Here is a 10,550-nt window from a genome sequence, read left to right on the forward strand (position 1 = left end):
GAGTGAGTACATACCATGTTTGTCTTTTTGTAACTAGGTTACCTCACCCAGGATGGTTTCTTCTAGTGCCATCCATTTGCCTGAGAATTTCAAGATTCCATTGTTTTATTTTCTGCGGAGTAGGGCTCCATTGTGTAAATGTACCACATTTTCTCTATCCACTCTTCAGGTGAGGGGCATCTAGGTTTCTTCCAGGTTCTGGCTATTACAAATAATGCTGCTACAAACATAGTGGAACAGATATCCTTGTTGTGTGAATGGGTATCTTTTGGGTATATGCCTAAGAGTTGAACTGCTGGGTCTTATGGTAGGTTTATTCCCATTTTTCTGAGGAATCTCCATACTGATTTCTAAAGTGGCTGTATAAGTTTGCATTCCCATCAGCAATGGATGAGTGTTTCCCTTTCTCCACATCCTCTCCAACATAAATTGTCATTGGTGTTTTTTATTTTAGCCATTCTGGCAGGAGAAAGATGATATCTCAGAGTTATAGCTTAGATATTTTGAACTTCCTTTATAGTATGGATAAAATAAGCACACTGCAACATTAATTTGAAGTTTTTGTGAGGTGAGGGGTGATTCTATTTGTGTTGGCGTATTCTGTGAACGTAGGCTACTTCTTGACCTTCAGGTTTCATTTACTTATTAGCTGTTCAGAACTTCATTCTTTGAGTTTTAACCAATTTAGAAAGTGTGATTGAAATTAACCTTACCATGCTTCAATGCTGCAGCTCAAACACTATTTGAATTGAAAATCTTTTTCCTGTTTCTAGCTCTACCCTGAACTGGATACTGTGCCTGCTCCAGAAGAGGTATTATTCCATAAATGCCATGTGACAAAATGATTTCCAGATCATTTCTCTAGAGCAGTTATAAAATTTAGAAATCAGATAATTTCTATGATCCTTTTTTGTTAAGATAAAATGTTAAATCCTGATAATCAGTGGGGTGAGAGTGAGAATACAGAATTAACACTGACAGTAGAAAGTGCTATTTATGAAGTATTTGTTATGAGTCAGGCACTAAGGTGTTTTATATTTTTTCATTAATTCTCAGAACATTAATGATTGAGGAGACTAAGGTTCAGAGTAACTTGTATAAAATCACATTTTGAAGTATTCCACTAGAATGTCATGGTCCAGCATGCAAGCTTCCCTTATTCTCTCTCTCTTTCTTTCTTCTTCTTTCTTTAACAAAACCATTCTGTTTTTACTGATGGGCAGTTTTTCTGGCAAAGGAAGCCATAAACATCACTCTGCTGTTCTTTTGAAAGATTAGAAGCCTGCTTTCCCTGAATTCAGGCCACACTAATCTCACCATGTTTCTCACTAAAACAATACACCATTCTCTGTTGTTTATCCCTGTGTCAAAGTTCAATAAGGAAGGACCATGATCTGTTATCAAGTTTCAAACCCTGAGCTGTGAATGTAAGGTATTGTGACTGTGTCTTCTGTTTCTTGATTTGTTATTGTTGACACTATAGGACATTTTTGTGATTTCGGATTTCTTAGTAAATGGGACTAGATGAACAGGACAAAATAAAGCACAGAGAAAACATCTTAAAATCTTACCAGGTTGAATAGAATCTTGGTTTTCTGTGTATGATTTCACCTCTGCAAGATGGCTTGAGAAAATGGCATTTACACAGAAATGGCTCTGTGGGTAAAGAAACAAGAGCATAGACAGAGCCATCACAAACATTGTGTTTCATAAATCTAAGAACAGAAAAGATGACCTTTCCAAAGGCTTCAGCTTGTAAAATTCAAACTATATTTTTAGTGTCAAAATCTTCTCAAACTCTAAGTTATTATTTCAATAAATATAGCCAAATGGAAAACTATTGTAGCTTAAGCTTGAAGTCTCCAAGTGAAAGCAATAGAAGGTCTGTAGGAGAGAAAGTTTTTCTTTGTGGGCAGGTGGCCTTATAACCTTTTCCACCATTGTTTCTTTCTGGAGGCAATACATAGAAGATTACAGAGATTCATATCCAACTCTTTAGGAATATTGATCTCTGATGGGTTCACTTGATTGTCATTCCAAAGTTAGGAAAGATGCCATAGACTAGACTTCCAGTACATGAGCCAACAACAATGGTATTTTACTAAGCTAACAATGTGTAGGAGTAGAAAGGGAATTGGGGTTACTCAGTGAGTACAAAGGAGCATGACAAGAAGTAAGGGATTTCTATGATAGACAGTGCAAAGGGGTCTCACATGAAAGAACCGAGTCTATGAAGAACATATTTGAACTCCATTTTGGTTCTGGTGTGCTCAGTAGTCCTTTGGCATTGCTGTGTTTCTTGACTGTTTGACATAAATGAGAAACCATATTCTGCTGATTTTCAAAAGTAAGGTTAGCATCTGTAGGTATCTACGAGAAGTAGCCTTACTAACCTAAGAAGCATTTTAAAAATTGAATTCTTTGACAGTATTTAAGAAGTGGTATAAAGTGCTCACTTTGGCAGCACATTTACTAAAATTGGAATGGCCCATGCACAAGGATGACATGCAAATTTGTGAAACATTACATATTTTTACAAGAAACACATCCCAGCCTCAAAGACAGACATTACCTCAGAATTAAAGGTTGGGAAAAGATTTTCCAACCAAATGGACCCAAGAAACAAGCGGGGGTAGCAAGCCTAATATCTAATAAGTTAGACTTTAAAATAAAATCAATCAAAAGAGCCGAAGGAGGTCATTACATACTCATCACAGGAGAAACCCACCAAGATGAAGTTTCAATTCTGAACATCTATGCCCCAAATAAAAAGGCATCGTTCATAAAAGAAACATTACTAAAACCCAAATTACATATAAAGCCCCACACGCTTATAGTTGGAGACTTCAACACCCCACTCTCACCACTAGACAGGAACACCAGACAGAAACTTAACAAAGAAGCAAAGGGCCTAATAGAAGTTATGACCCAATTAGGATTAACAGACATCTATAGAACATTCCATCCACATAAAAAAGAATATACCTTCTTCTTAGCACCACATAGAACCTTCTCAAAAACCGACCACATACTTGACAACATATCAAACCTGAACAGGCACAAAAAAATTGAAATAACTCCATGCATCTTATCAGACCACCATGCATTAAAATTAGAATTCAACAACAACACAAATTGCGGAAACCCTACACACTCATGGAAATTGAATAATGCAAAATTGCACCAGTCCTGGATCAAAGAAGAAATAAAGAACGAAATTAAAGAATTATTGAATTCACTGAGAATGAAGACACAATAAACCCAAACCTATGGGACACTTTGAAAGCAGTGCTAAGAGGAAAGTTCATAGGACTAAGTACCTACATGAAGAAACTGGAGAATAGTTACACTACAGAAAACTCTAGAACACAAAGAAGCAAAATCACCCAGGAGGAGTAGAAGCCAGGAAATAATCAAAATGAGGGCTGAAATCAATAAAGTAGAAACTAGGTAAACAATACAAAGAATCAATGCAATGAAGAGTTGATTCTTTGAGAAAATCAACAAGATAGACAAACCTTTGTCCAAATTTACCAAATGGCAGAGTGTGAACATGCAAATTAACAGAGTGATTAACAAAATGGGGGATATAACAACAGACATTGAGGAAATCCAGAGAATCATCAGGTTATACCTTGAAAATCTGTACTCCACAAAATTCGAAAATTTAAAGGAAATGGGCAATTTTCTGGATAGCTATCACTTATCAAAATTAAATAAATAACAGTAAGCAATTTAAATAGACCTATGGAAATAGAAGCAGTCATCAAAAATCTTCCAACTGAAAAAGCCCAGGTCCAGATGGCCTCAGTGCAGAATTCTACCAAAAATTCAAAGAACAGCTTATACCAATTCTTCTCAAAGTATTCCATGTAATAGAACCACAAGGGTCTTTGCAAAACTCTTTCTATGAGGCTTCAATAACCTTGATCCCCAAGCTACACAAAGACACTACTAAGAAAGAGAACTTCAGACCAATATCCCTCATGAACATGGATGCAAAAATACTCAATAAAATACTGGCAAATCAGGCCCAAGAACACATCAAAACAATCATTCATCACGATCAATTAGGTTACATCCCTGGGACGCAGGGATGGTTCAACATACAAAATTCCATCAATGTAGTCCACCATGTAAACAGGCTGAGAAACAAAAATCACATGATCATCTCACTAGATGCTGAAAAATCCTTTGACAAAATCCAACACCCCTTCATGATAATGGTCTTCGAGAGATCCGGGATGACAGGAACAAACCTAAACATAGTAAAAGCTATATACAGTAAACCAACAGCCAACATCAAGCTAAATGGACAGAAATACAATGGGATTCTGCTAAAATCAGGAACAAGGCAAGGCTGTCCACTCTCTCCATACCTTTTTAATATTGTACTTGAAGTTCTAGCTAGAGCAATACAACAACAAAAAGAGATCAAGGGGATATAAATTGGAAAGGAAGAGGTCAAACTTTCACTATTTGCAGATGATATAATAGTTTACATAAATGATCCCAAAAAGTCTAAAAGGGAACTCTTACAACTGATGAATACTTTCAGCAAAGTGGCAGGCTACAAGATCAACTCAAGAAAATGAGTAGCCCTACTATACACAGACGGTTAAAGGGCTGAGAAAGAAATCAGAGCAATATCACCCTAAAAAATTGCCACAAACAACATAAAATACTTTGGGGAAATGCTAACCAAACAAGTTAAAGACCTGTATCGCAAGAACTTTGAGTCTTTAAAGAAAGAAATTAAAGAAGACACCAGAAAATGGAAAGATCTACCATACTCTTAGATAGGTAGGATCAACACAGTAAAAATGGCAATCCTGCCAAAATCAATCTACAGATTCAATGAAATCCCCATTAAAATACCAGCACAATTCTTAAACAGACCTTGAAAGAACAATAATCAACTTTGCATGAAAAATCAAAGGACCTAAGTTAATCTAAACAACCTTATTTGATAAAGCAACATCTGGAGGCATCACCATCCCTGACTTCATCCTCTATTGTAGAGCTGTAGTCCTAAAAACAGCTTGGTGTTGGCCCTTAAACAGATAGGTAGACCAATGGAATGGAACTGAACACCCTGATATTAACTCATACATGTGTTAACATCTGATCTTTGACAAAGAATATAAAAATATGCAATGGAAAAAAGAAAGCATCTTCAACAAATGGTGCTGGCTTAACTGGATGTTGGCATGTAGAAGAATGTGGATAGATCCATGGTTATCACCAGGTACAAAACTTAAGTCCAAATGGACCAAAGACCTCATCATAAATCCAGACACACTGAACCTCTTTGAAGAGAAAGTGGGTGGTACCCTGGAACAAATTGGTACAGGAGACGGCTTCCTGAACATAACACCAGTAGCACAGACAGTGAGATAGACAATTAATTCATGGGACCTCCTGAAACTGAGAAGCTTCTGTAAGGCAAAGGACACCATCACCAAGACACAAAGGCATCCCACCGAATGGGAAAAGATATTCACTAACCCCACATCTGGCAGAGGGCTGGTCTCCAAAATTTACAAAGAACTCAAGAAGCAAGTCTCCAAAACACCAAAAGATCCAATTAAAAAGTGGGCTACAGAATTACATAGAGAATTCTCAATAGAGGAGTCAAAATGACTGAGAGGCACTTGAGAAAATGCTCAATATCCCTAGCCATCAGGGAAATGCAAAACAAAACATCTCTGAGATACCATCTTACTTCTGTCAGAAAGGCTAAAATAAAAAACACCAATGACAGTTTATGCTGGAGAGGTTGTTGAGAAAGGGGAACACTCCTCCACTGCTGATGGGAGTGCCAACTCGTACAGCCACTTTGAAAATCAGTATGGAGATTCCTCAGAAAAATGGGAATAAACCTACCCACAAGACCCAGCAATTCCACTCCTAGGCATATATCCAAAAGATGCACATTCATACAACAAGGACATCTGTTCCGCTATGTTCATAGCAGCATTATTTGTAATAGCCAGAACCTGGAAGCAACCTAGATGCCCCTCACCTGAAGAATGGATAGAGAAAATGTGGTACATTTACACAATGGAGTAGTATTCAGCAGAAAAAACAATAGAATCCTGAAATTTGCAGGCAAATGGATGGCACTAGAAGAAACCATCCTGAATGAGGTAACCCAGTCACCAAACTCTCTCACATGGATTTTGGACTTTAATCAGGGGAGTGCCAGCCTGCAATCCCATGGCCAGAGAATCTGGGAAACAGAACCTTCATTCAATGGCTGATGGAAGCAGAGGCAGACTCCCATAGCTAAACACTGAGCTGAACTCAAGAAACCCAGTGACAGAGAGGGAGGACTGTTGATCAAACGTGTTAAGACTGGGTGGGTTTAACCCCCAGAAACAGCTGACCTGACAAGGGTTAGCTCTTGAATCACAGACTGATGGCTGGGAATCCAGCATGGGACTGATCAAGATCCCCTGAATGTGGGTGTCAGTGAGAGCCCTAGGCAATCTATGGGGCCTTGGGTAGTAGATCAGTTTTTGTCCCTGGCATACAAATGGATTTTGGGTGTCCATCCCACAATGAGAGATGCTTTCTCGGCCTGGACTCTTGGGGGAGGGTCTATGCCCTGCCCTAAATGAAAGGACAGACTATGGAAACCCCCATGGAGGGCCTCACCCTCCCTGGAGAAAGAGGAGAATTTGGGGTGGTGTGAGGGCGTGGGAGGAAGCGAGAGAAAGGTAAAGGGACCGGGGATTTACATGTGAAGCAACCTTGTTTCTAATTTAAATTTAAATTTAAAAATAAAAATTAAAAAAAGAAGTGATGTAAAACATTTAGATAGTACACAAAGAACATTAGCACTGTGTTTCATAGAAATTCATTCATGCAGCAGAGATGGGTGCTGGATGCTGCACCAGTACCTTAGTGGAGGGATACAATGCATGCACAAGCCATATGCCTGTACAGGTGAGCTACCAGATTTGAAAAATTATCATGTATTTTCACAGTATTTGTGCCTTCAGCTTACTATAGACATTCCTCTTTACATGTCAAATAAAAAATGTGGCATGGTTTGAGCAATTTGCTGTTGATTCTTGCAGCAGATAGGAGATATAGAATAATGCTTCCAAGATAGTATGTGACAATTTCCCCATAGGAGAGAATGATCAATACAAAATGTTAACTAAAAAGTAGAGAGATAAATGTTGTGGTGCATGATACACAGCATTCCTAGTGTGAAGCATAGTGACTATCTTGGTTCTTGTAAGGTGATCAAAGGCAGTGATGTCACCATGTAGTTGCTGACTTGCCTGGTAGTGCTCTGAACACTTCAATTTGTCTAGATGGGCAGTGTTTTAAGTCTGATTGGAAGGTGCCTAGAAGATTAGCAAACCCTACCTTTGGGTGTATCTTGAAAGTGTTCCAAAAGGTAAGTAATAACAACTTCTACCAATGAATGGCTTGTTCCATGACCAACTTAGAATTTTGAATATACTTTAGGGAGATTGTGGAACTGTGGAAGGCAGAGCCTAGTTAGAAAATGGAATCTCTAGAGGCATATTTCTTGACAGGTATATCTACTTCCTTGTTATTTGCCACTTCCAGCTTACTAAGAAGCTCCTCCTCTTCCTCCTCCTTGTTACTCCAGGACAAAAGTAATAGATTCAACAGTCCTTGACCTGAAACTCCTGAAAATGTGAGTCCCAATAAGTCCTTCCTTGTTTAAGTTATTAATGTCTGCCATTTTGTTATAGTGATGTAAAATTAACTAACACACTCTCCCATGCACAACTCCTTTTCATCACAAGTCTTGTCCTCACATTGAGCGACTCCTCTGCCTCAAGGGGAAACCTATTCTGTTGTGTTATTTGCACAGATCCTTCCATCCCAAGAGAAGTTTAGAACAAGAGACAGATTTTTATTCTTTTGTTTGTTTAGAGAGAAGAAGGAGTCTTCTTTTAGCCACAATTCAAGTGGCAATGAAATTTTGTATGAGAAAGGATTGGAAAGTGGCTTAGATGTTGAACTATGAAAAAGTGAAATAAGCAAAATCAAGTTTAGAATAAAAAACACAGTTCTAGAGAGATGGCTTAGCAGTTAAGAGGACTGGTTGCTCTTGTAGAGGCCCTGAGGTCAATTCCCAGTACCAACATGGTGGCTCACAACTGCTTCTGATTCCCGGGGGTGGGGGATCTGTTGACTACACACACACACACACACACACACACACACACAGGTCTTTTTAAAATTATAAGTAGAGCTAAAAAAAAAACCTTGATTGCAGCCAGGAGAGTTAATAAATATGATCATGAAATATTTCACAGGACAGAGTAAAAGTCATTTCTGGCCAGCAACTCCTTTGTGGGACTAGTTGACAACTTTGAAAATTCTATTACTTAGTCCTGGTTCAATTATGTCTGATCTAATTTGTTTTCCATTGTTCCCTCCTTTCTACTAGTTTCTTTGGTTTACTCCAAGCTGTTCATTGATTTTACTCACTTACTACCCCATTGTAGCAATACTAAACCCTACTATTCCCTAGTGTCCCAACTTGTACACTTCTCTATGGCAGGGCATAAAGGACTAGAAGGAAGGGGTCACCTCTCTTGTGGGTTCCGGTCAAGGTTTGGAGACAAGCAAAGCACTGACCTCAGTTTCTCAGCTTCTCATGTGACTTCCCCCTCAATAAACACTATATGAAAACCTACCCTGTGCAACTCCATATTCCATGTTATCTGCTGTCAGAAGTAGGGTACCAACCCACACCTCCATGGTCAGTGCTACGGGTATGTAAGATCTCTCCCTAAAACTTATGATTTTGTTTGTCTTTTGTTTTCTTCTTAGTTTAAGTAAAGCTTCACTAACTTAGTTTCCCCAATACTTGCCTTTCGTTTTTTTGTATTTTTATGTTTTTTACTAATATCTAGACTACTATGCTTGATTAATCTTTATTATTTTTCTGCAATGAGCTTTGTTTTGTTCTTTTTCTGTTCCTTTTGGTGCAAAGTTGGGTTGTTTTTTAAAGCTTTGTGTTTTCACAATCTAGGAGATTTTAAGACCTACTTCTCTCCTAATATGACCTCCCACTATCTCTTAGCCTACAGCATTCCCCCTGAGAAATTTTCTAAAATATGGTCAGTTCCTTTGTATGTGATAAGACCCTTTCTCCATTTTCAAAATTCCTTGTCATTGAGTTTTGGCATTTCATTATAATGCATTGTGGTGTACTTTTATTTACAATGGAACTCATTGGAAAAGTGTTTAAGTTTCTGAATATCCTTATCTCTCCTCATACTTGAGATCTCTTTAACCATTATTTCTTTAAGTAAACTTTCTTTGCCTTTTAAGTTTCCTTTAGTTTTTCTCTTTTCCTATCTTTTGATCTGCCAAGCCTATTTTTGTTCTCTTACTGCTGCCCAAAACTCTGTAGGCTTCTTTATTCCTTTCATTGCTTTCCTTCATTTCCTTCTTGACTAGGTCTCTTTAAAGGAATCTAAGTTAACAGATTACTTTTTCTGTTAAATCAAGTCTAGTATTGGTGCACTCTAATTGCAATCTATCTCATTCATTGTACCATTCAGCTCTAGAATTTTTGAATTATTTAAGTTCTTTTGCATGTTTGCTCTTTCTTGATACAGTTATTTTTAAATTCTTCATCAGATCCTACACAAATCACTATTTCTGGGTTACTAGAATGTGACTGCATTCTCTTGGTAGTGTCACTTGTTGCAATTCCCCTGTTGTTGTGTCTTCCTCTGCTGTGTTCATATTTGAAGAAGCAGTTGCTTCTCCCAGTGTTTACAGGAGAGAGGCATCATTATCCTCCAACCAGGTAGGGATCCCAAGACTTCTGAAGAGCTCTCCCTTAGGTTTATCTGTTTTTCACTTGTTGGCTCTTAAGAAGTAACTCTTGAGGTTTTTATACTGTCTTTGGATCCTGATGAGACAGTCAAGAACCAAGAACATCCTGCTTTTTTTCTGTATTGCAGTAATATGAATTGCCTTCTTCCTTTCCACAAGAGTCCAGTTGACTGTCTGTATGACACATTTGCCTTTGCTATCTTGGGAACTTGTTGCAATGAACTCCCTGTGGAAGTAAAGTACATGCAGCATTTAAGATGCTCATGGGCCACTTGGGGTTGATCCACATATAATGCACTCCAAGTTCCTTTCAACTTTTTAAAAGGAATCTTTGTAGTATTTAGTTGGAATTATAACTCACTTTCCTCTGCCATTTATCAAAGTATTCAACCGTAGAAATAAATAGTATAGGTGACTGTGGTAGCTACTTTATTACAGTTGTAAAATACATCAGATCATTAACTTACATAGTAAAAATTTCATTTTGACTCATGGTTTCTGAGGTTTCAGTTAATAACTGATTGCTCCTTTTGCTTTGGGTCTATGGTCAGGCAGACATTCTAGTATGTGGTTAAACAGTCTGTTCATATCATGCCTACTTTGAAAGATAGGAGAAGAGAGAAAGAGAGGGGGAGGGGGGAAGGAGGAAGGAAGAGAGAGATACACAGACAGACAGACACACATACACAGGAAGCAGGAACTGG

General features: G+C 38.1%; 1 pseudogene; it reads left to right on the plus strand.

The window, feature by feature from the left end:
• The first annotated feature begins 2,448 nt into the window (after positions 1-2,448).
• LOC121140997 lies at positions 2,449-2,535 on the plus strand (annotated as a pseudogene).
• The last annotated feature ends 8,015 nt before the right edge of the window (positions 2,536-10,550 follow it).

The sequence above is a fragment of the Mesocricetus auratus genome, unplaced genomic scaffold (genome assembly GCF_017639785.1).
Source record: "Mesocricetus auratus isolate SY011 unplaced genomic scaffold, BCM_Maur_2.0 Super-Scaffold_100006, whole genome shotgun sequence".
In the NCBI taxonomy this organism is placed as follows: domain Eukaryota; kingdom Metazoa; phylum Chordata; class Mammalia; order Rodentia; family Cricetidae; genus Mesocricetus; species Mesocricetus auratus.